At 51.6% G+C, this 19,748-nt stretch overlaps 1 long non-coding RNA gene across 4 annotated transcripts; it reads left to right on the plus strand.

Annotated features, from left to right (window-relative positions):
• Positions 1-4,188: 4,188 nt before the first annotated feature.
• On the plus strand, positions 4,189-19,604 carry LOC415913. Of its 4 annotated transcripts, none has more exons than XR_001468544.4 (6): positions 4,189-4,398; positions 10,726-10,935; positions 11,435-11,521; positions 11,928-11,975; positions 14,880-14,967; positions 16,957-19,604. It is a non-coding gene; the product is annotated as a high mobility group protein HMGI-C-like (long non-coding RNA). The 4 variants fall into 4 exon arrangements; XR_003077359.3 differs by having other exon boundaries at positions 11,435-11,497; XR_001468545.4 differs by lacking the exon at positions 4,189-4,398 and adding an exon at positions 7,904-8,429.
• Positions 19,605-19,748: the final 144 nt, after the last annotated feature.

A 19,748-nucleotide genomic window follows, 5' to 3' on the forward strand; every position in this document is an offset into this window, starting at 1 on the left:
AAGGCAGGCAGAGGCTTGCACTGCACTATGGTAAAATCAGGATGTCTCCTAGAGGAAACTGGTATCTATCTTGCAGACACACAGCAGCCCTGGTGTAGGGTAAGTGTCAGTGCAAACACACAGATCTGTTTTGGGACAGAAATTGGACTCGAGAGTAGAACCTTTGCTAATTTGGCTTTCTTTCACCTCTAAGGAGAGGGAATTTGGAGGATTCCTGTACACGAGGCTGCTACTGTTTTTCTGCTGATTGGCTCAGCTCACACTTGTTTCTCCTTCGTGAGGAATTTCCTCAGGAGATGCAGTCATGAGCAGCCTTAGCCCTGGCCAGACCCTGCCCTTCTCTGCAGCAGCTCCTCCGTGGGGCTCCGAGAGCAGAAGCAGGGAGGACAATGTCCCAGCAGCCCTCTTCTGTGTTGGATGACCAGGATGTAGGTCTCAGTTTTAGCACAGCGCTCTGCTCTTTTGTGTGCTGCAAAGAGGGAGCTGAAATGGACATGCTGGGCAGGATGGAGAGTTGGGTGGGAAGGAGCCTTATGGGCTTCAACAAGGGCAATGCGCAGTCCTACAGCTGGGGGGTGTAACTGCATGCATCAGTACAAGTCGGGCTGAGCTTCCGCAGAGGAGCTGTGCAGAGAAGGACCTGGGGGTCCTGGTGGGCAGCAGGCTGGCCATGAGCCAGCAGTGTGCCCAGGTGGCCAAGAAGGCCAATGGTACCCAGGGGTGCGTTATAAAGAGTGTGGCCAGCAGGGCGAGGGAGGTGATCCTCCCCTCTGTTGTGCCCTGGTGAGGCCACAGCTGGAGTGCTGCATCCAGTTCTGGGCTCCTCCGTGCACAAAAGACAGGGAGCTGCTGGAGAGAGTCCAGCTGAGGGTGACAGTGATGGGTAAGGGCCTGGAGCATCTCCCTTACAAGGAAAGGCTGGGTGACCTGGAGGTCAGCCTGGAAAAGAGGAGACTGAGAGGGGATCTTACGAATATCTAAAGGGCAGGAGTCCAGTGGATGGGGCCAGGCTCTTTTCAGTGCTGCCCTGTGACAGGACAAGGAGCAGCGGGCACAGACTGGAGCATAGGAAGTTTCATAAGAACAGGAAGAAGTCTTTACTGTGAGGGTGGCAGTACACTGGAACAACTGCCCCACAGAGGAGATGGAGTCTCCTTTGGAGATATTCAAAACCCACCTGGATGCCTTCCTGTGCAACCTACTGTAGGGAACCTGCTCCAGTGGTGGGTTGGACTGGGGGATCTCCAGATCCCAAGTCCTACCATCATGTGGTTTGGAGAGAACTGTGTTTGAGTTCTCCTGGCACTGAAGCCGCCCAGGGGGAGAAACTCTGGGATTTGAATGCAGGGGTGGAGGGATCAGGGATCCCATCTGGCCAAGAGAGGCTTTGATGGGACCCTCGCATACGTGGCTGTGTGGAAGCAGCATGTGGTAAAGCTGCCATGCTAGCAGCCTCTTACCAAAACACTGATATCAAAGCAATCTTAATTCCCCGGCCTCGGAAACACACAACTACCCCGTATCACATAGCAGCAATGGGCTCACCACTTAATTGCATTTGTAAAGCAGTTAAATGGCGGGATAAGGATTGCTGACATGAAATCCAGGCTGAAACAGGCAGTTTTACCTTCTGTAAAAGGGTTGCGTGGTATAATAAGGAGCTGGTCAACAAGGGAGGAAAGAAGCGTAAAGTCAATGGAAGGGACAGCTTGTGAAATGGATGGGAATGCTGTAAAAAAATGATCTTGTTTTATGTTGCTGAAAGGGCCTGTGTGATCCTTGGCTGTTAAACCACAGGAGTGACACAGAGGAATGGATTGTACCTGTGGTTTAACGGGGGTCAAGGCAGCTTCTGAAGCTGAGCGCACCGTTTTGGTGGCCCTCTTAAAAGGTGTTCACGTTTGAAGCTGAGGAAAGGGACACAGAAATGATTTGAAAAAAAAATAAAAAATAAAAAGGCTTTGCAGTGTGAGGCTCGAGAAGCTCATCCTGTTTAATTTAATTATTTTTATTTTTATTTGAAGAACAGTGTGAGTGGCCTTGATAACAATGCAGAAGTATTGCCGAGCAGGGGAGGCGGGGAGCAGGTAGGCTGGGTGCTTATCTGAGGGAAGGATGATAAGAGCTGGCGCCTGCAGTGTGAAAGCACGGGAATCAAACTGTAAATTAGGCATCCCGTTAAAGGGATTAATGCTGGAACACGTGTCCAGGGCTGGTGGCACATTCCACATCCTATTATGTCTTTAAATCAAGGATACATCATTTTCTGGAAGAGATGCTTCAGTCCAATAGAAAAGATCCGGGCTCAGGCCAAGGGTAACGATGGGATGGCGGTGGTGTGTATACAGAATGGTCTAATTATTTCTTTACTAATGAAATTATGAAGGGCAGACATGAAATTAAAGCCACTATCATCTGTTATATGCCCAATAAGGACTAAATAGGGCTGCACGTGACAGTTTATTTATCTGACATTTCCTAACTAGAAGTTTGATCTCTACAACACCAGTAATGCTCTTCAGCACTGTTCAAAGCGAGCAGACTGCAGGCTCTGGGTTAGTGCTGCACAATGGAGCTTCCTCCATTTCATGCAAAGGGAAGCAGTTGGGGTTCTGACCCAGCCACAATGGCTGCTCGTACAGCACACGTGCAGCTCTGCCTTGGGGGAGGTTCAAAAAACAGTCGTAAATAACGCTAAAATAGCATTCAATGTTTCGTAAGAAAAGGGAGAAGTCTGCATATCTCAGTAACAATACGGTAGGGTGTATGCAACGTGGTATTTGGTAGATGAGCTGGACAGATGTGAGGCTTTAGAGTAAGGGATAATAATTTCCAGGTGCTCAAATCCATCTGCTTAGTTGTGATTTGTGGGTTATGTGTTGCAGGGGGTGATCAGTGGCTTTTCCCAACATCAGTGTTGCTGTTGCTTTATTAGGAGCTCTGACAGAGCCTCTTTGCCTAAGATGCACGGTGGGAAACGTCCCCCTTTCCAAACCAAATGCTGTCTGTGTATGAGGAAAGCGCTGCCCTCTGTGTGTGCCATCCCCACCCCGAGGTGAGGGGGCTTCCCTGCGCTCACGTCGGATGCATGTGGCAGCCCTGGGATCCAGGCACGCTTATTAACCCATGTTAATAAGGTCAGGAGCAACATGATGCAGCGGCTCAGGTGCCTTTGGTGATGCTTTTGGAAGTTGCTTAGGAACCCTACTTGATTTTTTGCACAGGTGGCTCTGAGAAACATTACTGTTTGGGTTATTCAGTTGTACCGTCTGTATAAGTGACACTGCTGGGCAGTCTCGGGCTCTCGTGGAATCACAGAATCGCAGGGGTTGGAAGGGACCTCAAGAGATCACCGAGCCCAACCCCTGCTGAAGCAGAGCCCTACAACAGGTCGCACAGCTCGGTGTCCAGATGGGTCTTGAATATCTCCACAGAAGGAGACTCCACCGCTGCTCCGGGCAGCCTGTGCCAGTGCTCCACCACCCGGCCCATAAGGAAGTTCTGCATGTTAGTACAGAACTTCCTATGTTCAAGTTTTAGGCTACTGCTCCTTGTCCTATCACCGCACACCACCGAGAAGAGCCCGGCCTCATCCATTTGCCTCCCAGCTCCCTTCAGATATTTACAAACATCCATCAGATCCCCGATCTCCACAAACACTGTAGAGACCGCAGTTCTGCACTGCCTGCTTTTGCTAACGGTGATGTGCTGAAAACCCAATATGTGTCTGACAGATACCGAGGCGGTCCCACAAGGAGTGCCCAACTCTAAGGGTTGTTCACATCATGAATGTGGAGTGCCTAAATCAGAGCCGTGCAGCATCTCCTTCCTCAAGGTGTGTAATCTCAGCTGCAAAGTCAGCTTCCTGTCTTCATCTGTGACTTACCAGAAGTGCTCCGAGCACGTTTTGCACTGGCATTAACAACTTTGTCGTCACAAGCCTTCCTGAGGCCGCCGCCTGCTTGGGTTTTCTGTTTGCTTTTTCGGGGTCAGCGTGATTCCTGCACGCCTCTGTAAAGAGGGCGACCTGTGGAACGACGCGTCCCCTTCGCTCCCGTGGCACCTGGCGGCTGGTCTTGCTTCCAGCGCTGCGCGGCTGGCTGTTGGTGGTCGGGTTGCCGGTTTCTGCTCTGTCACTGCCAGTGCGGTGTGATTCCAGGCAGCTGGGCGAGCGCGGTTTCGCTCTCTGCCACTGCTCAGGGCTGCCATCAGAAGGGGAGCGCTGGCAGTGCTCGCGCTGCTTTCCATAGCGCAAAGTGGGAGCGCTCGGCTCGCTGCGGGACTCCGGGAATCAGTGCGCGCAGAGGCTCCGTGTAGCCGCTCCTGCCTGCGCGCAGAGTGCCGGCTGCTGGGCTCTGCCTCCTGCCCGCGGCTGCGGTGCTGCCAGCTCCTCACCAGGTAACCCTCTCCCTTTCCTACCGCCTGCTCTGCAGGGCTCGTCTGCAAGGCGCTGGGGTTCGGAATCCACCTCTCGGTAATAGAGAGTGTGAGCGGGTACGGCCCAGGGTTCGGGCTGCCCGGCGCCAGGCAGGAGGCACAGGGCTGTTTCCTGGAGCTGCATGCGCTGCCGTGTTCTGTGGGTGCCCATGGCCAGGCTGACCATGATGGTAACTGCAGGCGAGCGAGGCTTATTGCCTTCTCAACTAAGAGAGGACTGTGACTTTGATTTTGCTTCAGTAGCCACAGATTTCTATTTATCCTCTTATTTCCCCCTCCCAGATACTCTTGTTTTTCTCCACTGTTTATATTTCTTTTTGGTGGTGGTGCCTGGACAAGGGCACCAAGAGACAGGAGAGCCCTTCAGTGCACATCCAGAGCTCCATACAGATTTTTTAGGGCAGAATCTTTACGTGTTCCCAGTGTGTAGTGGTAGGATGTCTACAGGTTACACGGAGGCATTAAACGTTACCGTGTGGCTTGGTAATTTTGGAGGGGGATCTGAGACCTTGGACTTGACCTCAAGACTTGAGGTCCCGGTGTTGGTGCACATTCCTTGGATGGAGATGTGAGCTGGGCCCTGTGTGCCAACGTGCCCAGTGTGGGGCTCAGGGCACAGAGTGGGTGCCCACCACAGAGTGGTGGGCAGCTCTGCCCTGCACTCAGTGCTGCTCTGTGCCTGGGGCAGGAGCTCCAGCTTAGCTCCGGTGTGGGCATGTCCTGGTGCTCAGCAGCATGAGGCTGCCTGGCAGCCCACTAGGAGAGTCCTGTGCTGGTGTGAATGGGGGGCAGGTGTGAATGGGGCCGTGGTGCAGCAGTGATTTTACATAGGGCCTGACCCATTCCACAGGCTGGGGCAAGGTCTTCCTTTTCTGATGAAAGAATGGTTTTTTTTAGGCTAGCTGCCACAGAGTCATGGTGGTACTTCTGTGATACAGTGGTGGTATGGATTAGGGCAAGCAAGGAGTCTCAGGGTATCTCGAGTATCTAGGCAGTGAAATGGATTGGCAGGCACTGCACCGAACGTGGGGCCTTTCACAAAGGCCTCTTGTGCTGAATATGGATACTGAGAATATGGGAAATTGGGAACAGAGTCTGATCATGTCCACATCATTCCCTGAAAGTGTCACCAGCAGCCCTTCTCCCCCATAGCTGTGCATGCATCCAGCCCTGTCTCGCAGTGGGTAGGATCTCACAGGCTAAGACCTGGCCCAGCTGGCTGCATGTGCCCCCTCCTGCCCCGCTCGGGTTCTTCCCTTTGGCCTCAGCACACCGAGCAGCCGGGAGCTATGCTATGCACCATTTTGTGGATGGGGAACTGAAACGCATGAAGGCGCTTTCATTCGGGTTACGCAGAGTTCTGAAATGAAGTCGGAAATGTGAGTGCAGGCAGAAATGCACAAGTTCCCGTTCATGCCTTGGGCTGCTCTCTAGCAGCGATGTGAGGCATGGAGATCTGTACAGTTCCTCTGTCTGTTGTCCTCTGTAAGGATTTAAATGCTTTGTCTTCTGAGCTGGCTGTTCTGTCGGTCAGGATCTGCTGGAAGTTGGCTTGCTAATTGAACCGGGTTGAAAGTTCTTCCTATTAGCATACACAGGCACTGATTTGGTTAATTTTTTTCCCTTGCTGAAAGTTCTTCATCCTATGCTTCTCAGATAGCTGAGTCAGGCTGTCCCCAAAGGCCTGTAAGAGTCTTATCACACTCACGAGTGTTGAGCTCGGGTTGGAAAAGTCACAGAGGACCACCAGCATGCTCGGGAGAAGTGATCACCTGCACAGAACCAGGAAGGTTTCCTTGTTCAGCCTCACAAGATGGAGGAGATCTGACCCACGTGTTAAAATAAATCTGGTGGAGTGGGCTCCAAATGGAGGAGAGAAACACTGCTGCTGAAGGGCCGTGGTGCAAGAATGAATGACGCTAAACTGGCCTTGAGAGCATAAGACCAAAGAAGACGTAGACCAGCCGCCCAAAGCTGTGAGGGAAAGCACCTGGAGAGGCTATTTACGTCTGTGATGTGATTCACAAGGCTGTGACAGTTAACCTGCTTTTGCCACATCTTGATTTAGTGGCCCAGAACTTCCTCATTTCCACAGAAGAATCTGCCAGATAAGGAAGGGGTGCCTGCAGGAGGGCCGCTGCCACCGCTCCTCCCCAGGGAGGTGCTGCAGTGTGCTGCCCTGCTTCTCGGATAGAGCACTCCATGGGGCAGCATGGCAAGCTGCAGGACTTCTTGCTCCGGGTGAGCTCTGGAAAGATGCGAGCATTTGATTTCTCGGAAGGTGAAAGTGATTTCTTCTAACACGAGTGCAGACCGTTCCTGCGATCTCACTGAGACGGAAGGTTTCTCTTTGCCCTGCTTTAATTCCCTCCTTGTAGATGTCTTTTCTCCTCCTCCGTCTGACGCAGGGCCTGGGCCACATCTCCCCTCCTCTTGCAGTAGGGGGACTGAGAGGGACCACGTTCACATCGGTGAAGCCCGCTGGCTTTGTTTTGTCACACATGACAGCAGTGGGAGTTGTGCTTTGCAGGTATTTTTTCCTGTTATTTCAGAGACAGCAGCAGTGCTAAGGCTATAATGAGGGCTCTCTCGTAATCATAAGCATAAGCCCCATTCCTCTTGGGGAAGGGCTTTGTATTCTGTACGTGGGCACTGCAGCTAGGTCCGCTGGCAGCGCTTGCTGTGTACCGCAGGTTGAGGCATAGTGCTAAACCCCCAGCACCCCGTCATGCTGCATTGCTCCCAGAGATGTAACACAACATTTAGCCTCCCTGGGGAAGCAGCAGGGACGGGTTCTGCTGTGTGATTTGCCTCTCCAAGTCAGCACTCGGTTCCCAAGGCTCACTCTGAAGTCTGTGGAAAGGGAAAACCCCCTCGGGAACAGTACTCAGTACCACATGTTGGTCTCCAGCTGCATTGCCATCAGGAGGAGCTTTTCTGCCCTGAAAACTCAGGTGTGGGAGAAAAACTGCCTTCCTACAGCTCATCTGTAAGGCGGATGGGAAACGCTAGGCTGCATGGCTCCGCTGGGACTGCATCAGGGACACGAGACGCTTTGCTTCAGGTGAGGGCTCCACAGCACAGCGAAGGCCTAACAACTGCCAAAAACACATAGTCACCCATCTGCACTGTTTTCAGATTGCATGCACTCTGAGATAAAGGTCTCCTGGGGCTCCCAGTCCTACAGGTGGGTTTGGTAGATCTTGTGGCCCTCCTGGATGTCCAGGAGGGAAGTCAGCTCCCCAGCAGTGAGCACAGCCACCCTAGAAAGCATCCTTAGTTTTTGGTGTGCAGTGAGAGTCGGTATTGATCTGTTTTTCTCTCTGTATGAATGGGAAGCTATTGTTACAGAGCCTGAAGTAGAACTCCAGTGTCTGCTTTTGCTCTGTACCCTCCTCTCTATTGAGTCATGTAAGCCCTACAAAAGCTCAGAGGAGTGATGCTTGTGTAGCTCTGCTTGTGCTTTCCTTTCAGACCAGGCTTCGAGAAGCGTGTGCCTTTGGTGGGTGATGGGAAGGATGCACAAAGACACAGCTGTCTCCCAGCAGTCTGTGTGCCTGCGTGCCCTCCTGGCTGCAGAGAGGTATGTGAGAGGCATTGCAGAACGCGTCAGTCCGGCAACATGTAGGCAATGATCATCATGCAAGAAGAAGCTTTCTTTGCATCTGGGGAAAAATGACTTTTCTGTACGCAGTGGTTGCTCCCACTCGATTATTGTCACGTAAGACCTTGATTTAATGCAGGTTTCAGTTACAGGAAGCTCACGAGAGAGGCCGTGTCAATAAGAGCAATGGCTGTAGTGCCTGTCACGACCGCACGCCTTTCTCAGGAATAGAGAACGAAGGCTGGAAGCTCTCCTGCTGCCTCTGCCAGAAGTGGTGTCAGGTTCCGCGTGTCCCCTGTGATGTGACCAAGCAGACAGCGCAGAAGAATAAATAACAAAAATGCTTAACTGTGCTGTGCTGATAGGAGGGCAGACTTCCATCACCCAGGTACGGGTACATGCGTTATCTCTGACAGTGCCCGCCGTACCCCATCATTCATCCCATCCCTTATGCTTTGGCGATACCTGGATAAATGGGGGGGAAAAATGCACATACATTTCTCAAGGATGCGTTTACGTTTCCTGCATAACTTTTCCGCATTAACATTATGACCTGAATCCAAAGAGGCTCCAACCTGCTTTCCAGAGACTGCATTCCGAGGCAGAAGCCATGCTGCCAGAGCTGCTCACCTTCTGGCAGGGATCTGGCCCGTGCTTACCTGCTCTGGCAACACCCACTGCCTTCCTGCAGGCACTGGGGCAGACTGTGGCTCGCCAGACGTCAGACACCCCATGTGCCATCACAGGACTGGAGGAGGCACAGTTCTGAACAGTAAATGCCAGCAAAGGGAAGAGGAGCTGGACGGGTGGGCAGAGTATTTGTTATCATCTCAATTAAGGCCCTCTTGTCATTGTAACGTGAACATCTGATCCATCTACAAAGCTGTAGTAACGGTTCGTAAAAGCACAGCTTCTCTCTGAAAGAGACTGCCAACGTGTTTCATGTTTATCTCTCAGGGACTTGGTAGCAACCGTGTGTGGCTTGCAAGTACAAAGGCATGGTTTTTTTTTCCTAACTGCCTGCCCTCCAGATGCAGCCTGAGCCCAGAGCTGAGCTCTGTCTCTCCATCAGCCTCTGATCAGAGGTTCTGATAGAAGCGCTCAGCGTGCAGCAGCACCTGCAAGCCGGGCCCCAGCAGTGCATGCAGAGGACTGCCATGGCATTCAGTAGGTAGCTGGGAGCTGGAACTAGCTCCTGCTCTCCAGAGTCACTTTGAAAACAGCCACACTGTTGTACAAGGTGCTGCTGTGCCCTTACAGTCACACTGACACGATCACCTCAGGTACAGCCTGCTGGAGAGACAGAGCACTCAGCAGCACTCCAGGCAAAAAGCTGACGGAGCTGCTTGAGGATGCTGTTGTTACCTCTCATTGTTAAAGGGAGAAAGGAGAAACCACACAGGTGGAGCAAACAGCTGTAGAAGAGGAGCAGAAGAGCTTCTAAAAGCAAGTCAGACTGGACTTGCAACCTCCAGCTGAGGGGAAAAGGCAGATGTTTTGTACAGGATATGTTTATACCTCTGCTTTCCTTAGAAAGCAAGGATGCTGCTTTCCCAACAGCACGGTTACCAGCTATTTATTTTGCAGTGAGTGTTACAGGGCAAAGAGGATTCATCCAGCACTGCCAGCTCCTTCCTCCTTTTGTGCAAGGAGAGCAAGGTCTGGGGGAGGCCACGTGCCTTGTCCAAGCCGAGCAGCAAGCTGGCAGCTGTGCTCACCTTGTTGGCTGGGCTTTGCCTCACATGCAGGGAAGAGGAATGACCCCACATCCCATGCTGTCCCAGCTGAGCTTCTGCTCAGGGTCTCTTCCCTCCCACGCCTGCTCTGGGTGCGAGGCTGTGAAGGCCTGCAGTCAGCCTGCTGTCTTCCCAGCAGAGGAGAAACCTCAAGAAGCAAGGAAAGTCATCGGTTTCCTATGTACCCTCAACAGCTTTTGATCTTGGTTATTTCTGGGAGCAAAGAAGTCAGTTCAAGGCTCATTCCAACCAAAGCAGGCACTAAGGGGAGCGTGGGAACTGATGATCCTTCTGATACAGAACTTGTGTAAGACCACCTAGCACTCGGGATGCAAGCAAAATCCAGGCCTGGGTGACTAGCAGGTAGTGAGCCTTGTGCAGGACCAGAGGCTCAGTGCTCTGCAACGGGTCAGCTCATCACTCCTTCAGTCCAAAGGGTGCCTATTCAACCAGTGACAGGGAACAAACTGGAGAGGCAGCTCCAGAGCCAAATTCACTTCTTTGACAGTTTGCACCCTGATATATTCTGGTGTGAGGTGCTCTTTGCTGTGGTATCTGATAATGCAGGAGCTCTAACTGAAGCTTTACCCTTGACTATGGTGGTTATGACTTCCCCACTGCCGCTCTGCCCCCCACCTGCTTCCTCCCCAGACCAAGGAAGCCTACAAAGAGGGACGTCAGGGAGCACAAAACATCTTCTGTGTCAGCCTGGATAAATCTGGCTAGCAGGGGAGAAAGGCAGATGCAAATACCAATGTGTTCACTCACCTGTAGCAATCACCTCCTTTAACTAAAAACCCCAGAAAGCCGAGGAATGGGCTGTGTAAGAGAATGGCCCATTAACATTTATACAGCACAGTTGTGTTTCCAAATGTCTGCTTAGTCCCAGGCTCTCCCAGCTGATAAAAACAATAGCAAGCTGTCACACCTGATTCTCTCTCTCTCCAGCCCTGCAAGCAGAGGAGAATCTGTAGCAATATTGGGAAGGAAAGTGGAGACAAGTTACCTTTACTATTCCATGGGAAAATAAGCTGTTGGATTATTGTCTGGAAACTGTGAATTGCCAAGATGAGCAACGAGAGGCTGGAGAACCCTGGACCCTCCCCACTGACTGAAGGCCTGAAGAGAAAGAGGGGGAGACCAAAGAAGCAGCCGCAGGTGAGTGCATATCGCCCACAGAGCCTGCCTGAGCTGCCCAGCGTTAATCTGGTAGGATCTGCAGGCAGCAAAGAGCAAGGAAAGGCAAGGTTTTGTGTAGTGAATATTAAGGCTATTCAGGAAAGCAGCAGCACGTGTGCCCTGGGGTATCAGCCACTGGTGTCGGAGGATCTCCAGTGTCCCCATGGAAAGCTGCTCAGACCAGGGGATGGAATGGGAGGAGCTGCTCAGGTCTCTGCTGCAGTCTGGAGGCTTTTGGGTGTCCCAGCCCTCTGCCTCTGCACCAGTAGGTGGAAGGAAGGCAACCACAGGCTGTTCTCACCCTGTTCCAGGCGCTATGGTTGGGATCCTCGCAACTCATCCATTTCCCCAAGCCAAAATGTAAAAGGGATTAGGGGTATTGCTGCCCATCTTCTCGTGTGTTTCAGCATCAGGAAAAGCAGAGACAACCAGGTAGGCTCGTCAGGAGTGACCCTGCTGGATTTTCTCTTTATTGCAGGAGGAGGCTGTGGGACCACTGCCGGAGAAAAAGCCACGAGGAAGGCCAAAAGGAAGCAAGAAAGTGAGCAGTGTAACTGGACAAATGGTAACAGTGAATGGCTTGTGTGCTTTACCAAGGGGAGGAGAGGTGCTGGCTGGATAAGCGGGGAGGTTCCTCAAGACGGACAGGGGAAAGCTGCCCCTATTTCGGTTCACCTTCAGCTGCCACCATTGGACCCACCAGTTCCTGCAGCCTTTGTCCAGGCTCCCCCAGCCCTCCTGTGCTGCTCCTGCCTGCTCAGCACTTCCCGCTGGTGTTTGTGCTGTGTGGTTTCCATGTAGTGGCAGTCAGGGCGATTCCATGGGCGCCTCCTCCCCAGCTGCCCTCCTCCCCCAGCTTTGGCTCCTTCTGCTGCTCGTCCTGTAAGAACGTTATGCAGAGTTCCCTTTGGCTGAGTTAAGGGTATCAGTGGTGATGCCCACTGAAAATATATCCGTTGTTTTCAATGTAGGTAGAACCTCCTGCTGGGAAGAGGCCCCGAGGAAGGCCCCGCAAGTGGGTGAGTGCAGCGCTCCGTCCTTCTGCTCTCCTCCAGGCGCAGAGCTTTGGGTGGTAGTGGGAGGTTCTGCTGTGTTTGTTCTTCTCAGTCTCTGCAGTGACACACAGCTGAGCTGGCCTGATGGTCTCACACACGTGGGAAGCTCTGAGTGCCCTTCCAGTGCCCGAGCCCCAGGGCTCAGCTCCCATAGCAGGCTGGGAGAGCTGCTGTGCCTCGCTCAGGACGTGTCAGTCCATCACAGCACTGTGCCAGGCTGGGGAGGCCAGGGCACAGATTCCATTCTCAGGCACTGGGGGCTGTCGTCCCAGGAGTCCTGAAACACAGCAGCAATTGCTCAGCACGTCTGTTTGCTTCTAAACAAGAAACTTAGAATTAAGCTAAAAAAAGGGAAATTTGGTGAACAACAAAACAGTGAGTGCCGCCAGCAGGAGGCTCTTCTCTGCAGCCAGCAAAAGATTAGTGAGAATCGGTAGCTGCAAGATGAAGGCTTGAAGAAAAAACCCCACACTTTTAATCAATAAGGATATTCAGTCCTGCAAACAAGTAATGGTCTGGGATCTGTCTTTAAAAACCAAAACAAAACACAAAGCCACGCAAATCCCACAGACTGTTCCATTTATTGCACAGTTGTTACCACAAAGAATTGCAGACCAAAGCCACGCTGTGCACTCACTGCACAGTGAGTGCAATCCAGAGGTGTGCAGTCAGAAGCCAGGCCTCCCGTTCTCCAGGTTGCATGGATTGAAGGTATCAGTGTAAAAATAAAGAGAGGTGTTCCCTGAAGGCTCTGTGGTCTGGAACCTCCTGAGTGGGAGGTTTGTCAGTGCTTTGTGGAGCTGCACTGGCAGTTCCACTGGAGCTGCACACTCACTGGAGTCCAAGCAGTCTCCAACACACCAGAAGTTATAAATGGCTTTATATTTCAGACTCCTGAGGCAAACGTGGGGATTTCAGGGAGCACAAAAGCTGACTGTTAGGAGTTATTTTAACTTGCAGCTCACCTGGAAGGAAATATCTAGGAGAGGAGTGTTAGTGCTAAAAAGAAACACTGATGAGAGCAGAGCAACACCGAGCAGGATGCACTCACTGTGTAAAAGCTGAGATGGAGGCTGGTATTTGGGTGGTTGCATGCAGACCAGCAGTCCAGGGCTGGTTTTGGTCCTTCCCAAGGACCAGTGTAGGTCGAGGCTTTGCAGGTTGCTTGAGAGCAGCCTGGGTATTAATGAATTTGAGACTGGGTAAGAGAGAGAGCCATCTGCAGGTGTGATTTGACCTGGCTGTGTGCTGGAGGGGAGGCAGAAATTGGGAGGAGAAGGAGGGAGGCCTCAGCTGAGACAGCACTGAGCTTTAGTGGAAAGTGCCCAGGCACCAGGAGAAGGCAGAGTGGAGCTATGTGCAGAACACAGAGGGCTCTGAGTTTCCAAGGGAATGCAGGATAGAATAACTTGATTTATTTCTTAAACTGGTGGAGTGCAGGACTAGCACTGTCTTGGACGATGGTACAAACTGATGGGTCCTGCCTGGGTAGCTGTGAACTCCAGTGGGTGCATGCAAAGGCAGAGGCCAAAGGAAGAGCTGGCAGGGAGTTTCTGCCATTCATCAACCAGTCTGAAACAGGCAGGTTTAACCTTCAGCAGTGCAGTTCTGCTCCCAGCCTGGCAGGGGACAGAGTAGGCAATGAAGCTCTGTGGGAGGGATACATTCAGTCCTCGCTTCTGCTGTCGCTGTGATGCAGGCTGAACCATGGCAGGGAGGCTGTGGCCATGGGGCTCTGTTTCTGTAGAGTTCTGGTAAGCAAAGAAGTGAAGTATGTGCTCCATCAGTCTGGGGAGGGGTTTCAGAGCCCATGTGTAGAACAGCTGGTAGAGCTGCCTGGTGGTGGCGGTGAGGGGCTGTGTGTGTTCCTGTGCTCCTTTTCCTTTTCAGAACCATAGGGTACTCGGGGTTGGAAGGGACCACTGGAGGTCCATTAGTGCCAACCCATGCCCAGAGCGGGTCTTGCAGAGCAGTGCTGGGTGTGCCCGGCCTGCAAGCATCCATAGCGTGCTGAAGTCCTTCCCAGCACCTGACATCTCTGATGGGTACCGGTGGGACAGGCAGCACTGCCAGTTATTCTGGGCTTAGGAGGGGCTGAATTCATGGAGCTGTGTGGCAGAGCTGTAACTTAAGGCGTTGCTGCACACAAAGCCACGCAGAGCAATCCGTGATAGAAATCTTTGTCCTCTGATGCGTGCCAATTTGCTGAAGATGAAACTTTTTCCACCCCGACTCTTTCGTTGTAATGCTTCAGAATGTTTTGCTCTCACTTTGGTTAATGAAGCATTGTGATGCCTCAGTTTAAAATTCATTTACCACCTGAAGAGGTTTATTCAGGGGGAGGGGAACCAATACGGAGGAAGCAGAGCAGACCTTTGGTTTTGAATTTTCAGAGGACAAAACGCTTTGCTTTTCAGGACAGGAAACTATCCTGAAATATAAGAGCTGTTCTCCAGGCTGAAAAACCAGTTCTCCACACTGGGGAGGTTTTTCAAGCTCTCGTGTCAGACACGCAGTGGCTCAGGATGGACTCAGGCACCATTCAGAGCCTGCTGTGATTGTATGAGGACACCACACGCACTGCTGCATGCTCTCGTGTGCATTGGAATCATAGAATCACAGAATGACGTGGGTAGAAAGAGACCATAATGATCAACTAGTTTCAACCCCCCTGCTGCGTGCAGGGTTGCCAACCATTAGGCTATAGGAAGGGATGGCAAGTGGGCACACCTGCAGCACTGCACAGCCTGGTGTAAATAGCATTGATTAAAAGCACCGTGCTTTGCATCTACCTCGTGCATTTGCAATTTTGTCTCCTGGCACTGATGCCACGTGGGTGTTTTCATTCTGGTGTATCTCTCCTCACAGCCTCAGCTGGTGACACAAGGAGCATCTCAGGAAAGCAGTCCTCAGGGAAGCGGTGACATGGACGTGAACACGGCGCCTGCCACACAAGGTTAGAAATGAGGCAACCAGGATCCCCTGGGGCTCGGTGTGGAACCACGCTCCTAGCAAACCACACGTGTGCCCCAACAGCTGCAGCACCGGCTGCAATCTTTCTGCAGACCCGACCAACAGAGGAGTGTTTGGAAGGGCTCCAGGAACACGGGAGGGAAACGCGTTTCTTCCGCCTGATTTGGTGGTGACTACTTGAGCAGAAGGGGAGGCAGAAAGCAGGGGATGGGAAGAGTCTCTATATTTATCTTAATAAGAAGTCATTTATCTGCGGCAATGGCTCTGTTGCAGTACAGCTGAGTGAAATTGCCAGGCTGTGTTAAGATAGCAGGCTCTCACCTACGTGAAGGTCTTACCATACCTAAAACTATGAGGAGCCCTCAGCGTTTGGGATGTGCTGGTGTTAGGGATCTGTGCCAGCCTGTTTCTGGCAGTCACGCTCTCTCCTTCCAAGCTGTGCTCTGTGGCAGCACTACAGGAGATGCTCATGCATCAGCAGCACAGCAGTCACGGCACTGGCACGTTTCTGTGCAGAGCTGGGAGCTGCATAAGCTGCTCTGAGATGAGGTGACAGATAACTGTGTCACCGTCAGGGGAACACACAAATGCACCATCCAGAGCCTCGGTTGCACTGCAGCCATGGGAAAGTACAAATTCAATCCAGCCTGTGCTGCTGAGGGCTGCACTGAGCTAAAGGCCAGCAAAACCTGCACGCAGCTGAGCCCTACCTCCAGTGAGCACCACAGGAGGTGATTCATTACATGCTTTCCCCTGAGTGGGAGGTGGCAGAGAGCCAGCAGCCCAGGAGAGACAGATGTTGCCTTGCTTTGCCATGTGGTCAGCACAGCTGCTCCCTGATCCCGCTGCTGTTACGCTGCAGCACACCGTGTGAGAAGCGACCCAACCGACACTGGGTGGCCAAACCAACCCCGGGTTCTTAGAAAGCCCCTGGAAATGCTGTGTGATAGAACTGTGGAGCAGTTGGCCTCAGCTGCTCAGTTCAGCTTCCTCTGGGGCTCCCACTCCCATATCGTTTCCTGCCACCGAGCTGTGCGCTGACGGCAGCGGGGCTGTGGGCGGTGAGCTCACCCCCAGCCCCACAGCACCTTCCAACGGTGCTCGAGCATCACCCAAACCCACAGCCCGTATGAGTGTTCCTTCTCCCTGCAGTCTGAGTGGGCCTGAGGGCAGAAGTGTGAGCAGTGCTTCCCTCCTGTTGCACTGAGGTAGGACCAGATGTGATGGAGCAGCACCTCGGTGGGTCGGGGCTTAACTTGCATATCGCTGCTCCTGTGCTACTCGTGCTGCCCTGAGATCTGCTACCAGGAGTTTGCAGCGTGATCACCTGCTCTGGGCACAGACAGAGCTCCTAGCTATTGTGGGGTTGATGGGTTTGCGTTTTCCTTTCAGGCGAGGGGCTTTGAGCCCCCATGCTGGGGAAGGGCACGGAGGAGCTGTGTGCCTTCTGGTCCTGCACAGCTCTCAGTGGGAAAGGCATTTGTCCCAGCTTCATGTCTGCAGCATTAAAAAGGATTCCCAAAATAAGCAGTGACCGCCTCCCTGCCTTTCAGTCAGGCCTTTCTGGGGAGAATAAAGAAGCAGGAAGAGCTGAACGAGAAATGTGCAAGACTGCCCTGGAGCAGCAAAGAAAGAAGAGCTTCTTTAGAACTAGCCTTATATTTTTCCCATGGCCTTTGCAGCTGGGTATCCAGCTCTGATTTTCCCATGTGTGTTTGCATAGCAGGAGCCAGGGAACTCCACGCAGACTGTAGCTCAGAGGCTCTCAACAGCCTCACACAGAGGCACACTGCCAGGGGCTGCCATTCACATCGGGCTCCAGCCTGAAGCCAGCACAGCAGCACGGGAACGCTAAAGAGTTCTTTGAGTGCTTGGGAACAGATCCTCACCGCCTCTTAACCTCTCTCTGACTCTGCAGTCGGACATTTGGGCAGAGCTCTAACCCTCTGTCTCCCATCATCTTTCCCTATAGGCATCACTGGAAAAGACAGTTTCAAGCCCAGCAAAGCTACTGCTGTGCGGAGGTCTCTGAGCAGCATCGCCGCCGCAGCTCAGTAGTGTGCCGCCTGCTCACGTCCTGCTGGAGCCAGAGGACAGGAAAGCAAGCAGCATTCTTACTGCTGTGTTTCAGATTGTTCTTTCTGATGATTTCGGCTGTGCTTTCCCTCCTGCTGTCTGCTGCTTTACCCCAAACGTCCAAGCAGAGACTGGAGGGACAAAACAGCAAATGCCTTCTCAGGGAGATGCTTTTCTTTGTAGTAGATTTTTTGAGGATATTGATCTTTTTTACAGTACTTCAGGAAAACACGGGGCCTCGTGCTGCCACAGGTAGTGATAGTTCGATAGGGTGATAGTGTTGTCTCAGTTATACAGATACAGGAGAGGAAACCAATCTGCATAGCTAACCATTGGACTTGCATCCTTCCACCTCTGGTACATGACGGTGTGATCCCAGGAATTTGATTTTGTTGATTTGCTCATGGGGAATGCATCTGAAAGACAGAATTCTTCCCTCACTGTACCACAAAGGAGAAAAAAAAAACAAACCCAAAACCAACTCGATGGCATTTGCAGCTTACCTACAGTCGTTGCTCCAGTGGTCAGCAGCTTGGATGCTTTAGAGCAAAGCTCCCAGCCCAGCACCTCGGGGATTGACTGAAATATTTCTCCTGGTGTTATCAGCTCAGGGCCATCTTCCATACCTCGCTGTTGCCTCGTGGCACAGCCCCTGGATTTAATAGCTTAATAATATTTACAAAGCTTAGTCACAGCCACTGGATTTCATCACCTCCAAGGAGTGCCTCAATGGCTGCTGCTTTGCAGAGCTTCGGGATGCAACTGAAATTGCTGTTGCACCTGCATGCAAAATGTGCTCTGTGGGGTCCTCTAGTGTTGCAGCTGTGCAAATAAAAGCTAGCTGCTACCTAGCAGCCAGCAGCACGCATGTCAGCTCAAGCTTCCAGTGTCAAAGAGCATCTTGCTACGGTCTGAGGAATGGGGATATTTCCATTATCCCCTTGCAAACAGTGAAATCCTGACGGTATTTTCCACCTGGTGGATGCTCTGCCTGCCTATTAAAGGAATAAATTGGGTGTTTCAATTATCTTTGACAGGATGTAAAATGGGCTAGCTTTACAGTGTTAAATATTTAAACAGGACATAATTGGCTTTAAATTTATGGCAGCTCATAGCAGAAACCCATGAAATGGCAGTATGTATTGAGCTCATTTATTATCCTTTCGTGGGGTCCGTTTCCTTAGCAGGTATGTATTTAACACAAGAAAACATCTGCAGGCATAAGAGTTAAGAGGAAGGGCTGGCTGGGGAGAGAGAATAGAAACACATTTTCTTTCCCCTCTCGGTCACTTTGTCCAGTCTACCCAGTTCAGCGGCAGTCAGGGGTCCGACCCTGGTGACTGTGTTCCCAGGTTTGCCCTAACAGTAGTTTCTTGTGTATGGAGTTTGGTGGTCTGGGCAGAAAACCACATCACAGAACTCTTTGTGCCTCCCCTGCCCCGTACCAGGGAAATCAAGGATCAGATGGGTCACAGGGGGTGACCTAAACCTGCAGGATGAGGCATACTGCTGGGTGTGGAAGTCTGACGGCCTCCTGCTGCCCGCTCACATCCAGCTGGGACACCATATGTGCCAGTCTGTCCCTGCTGACTGCTCCTGAGCTCAGGGTAGGCACTGGTATTCCTCTGTGGACACAAATTCATCTGCACTTCACGTCTGCATTCAAAGGGCGCTCCGGTGATGGAGATATCTTACCAGCTTCTTTGCCTGATTGGTAATTTAGACAGATTTAGTATTTTTCTTTCAAGACTGTACTGTGTATTTCATCGAGCCCTATTGCCTGAGAGCAGTAACCGCTACCAACGTGAGACTGGAATCTCAGCTTCTCTGAACGGATTGGGTTTGGCATCTGTCCAGCTTCTCCTATGATACCAGGCAAACCTTTCGTAGCTCATGATGTGGTGCAGGGGTGGAAACTGCCTCAGCCAGACAGTAAATGCTCTGGGATCAGCTTAGTAGCATTCCTTTGGGAATTTAAGTACTCCTTCTCTTGGAAACAAAAAAAATCTAGCATTTGCTACCTCTCAGCTGGGAAACCACAGGAGAAAACAGGAGTCTCTGAAAATGTGACTGCTTTAGAGCAAGCAGAATTCCGTGCTGTTTTGGGCTACTCTGCGTGCAGTCAAAATCCCACTCCGTAACTTCAGCTTCCACTTCTATGCGGAGACTGGGAATGAAATTCAGCACCTACAAAAGGCAGGCAGAATTCCAGTCGTCTTCAGAGACAGCATCTAACCCTGGATTTTCTTATTTGAAATGATCAACACTTTCTTTTTGCCGTAGTGAGTTTCATTTTCAGTGCAGCCAAATCCTACCTCTAAGCAAATGCCTTTCCAGTGTTCCTAAGCTTGGACAGTTTGGGTCTGAATTGTAAACAGGTCACTGCAGTTGGATTAGAACAGCGCAGATGACACAGATTTGTTATCCAGCGAAGTTTTAAGATTCTCACAAATGGTTCTGGTTTGGATGTAGGCATAAAAAGAGTTGGCGATTTGCAAATGAACCTTGGAGTTTATTTTTAATAAAGGTATAAAACTTTTAGTACCTCGGGCATCTGCTCTGCCTCTTCTGTGTTTAACAGCCTCAGCACACGCTCACATCTCTAGGCACACTTGTTTCTGTATCTGAACCAGAGTGCTGAGCATTATAAAATGTGATACGGTTACTCAGGGGAACCCACAGACCTAT

Source organism: Gallus gallus, chromosome 12, assembly GCF_016699485.2.
Source record: "Gallus gallus isolate bGalGal1 chromosome 12, bGalGal1.mat.broiler.GRCg7b, whole genome shotgun sequence".
In the NCBI taxonomy this organism is placed as follows: Eukaryota; Metazoa; Chordata; class Aves; order Galliformes; family Phasianidae; genus Gallus; species Gallus gallus.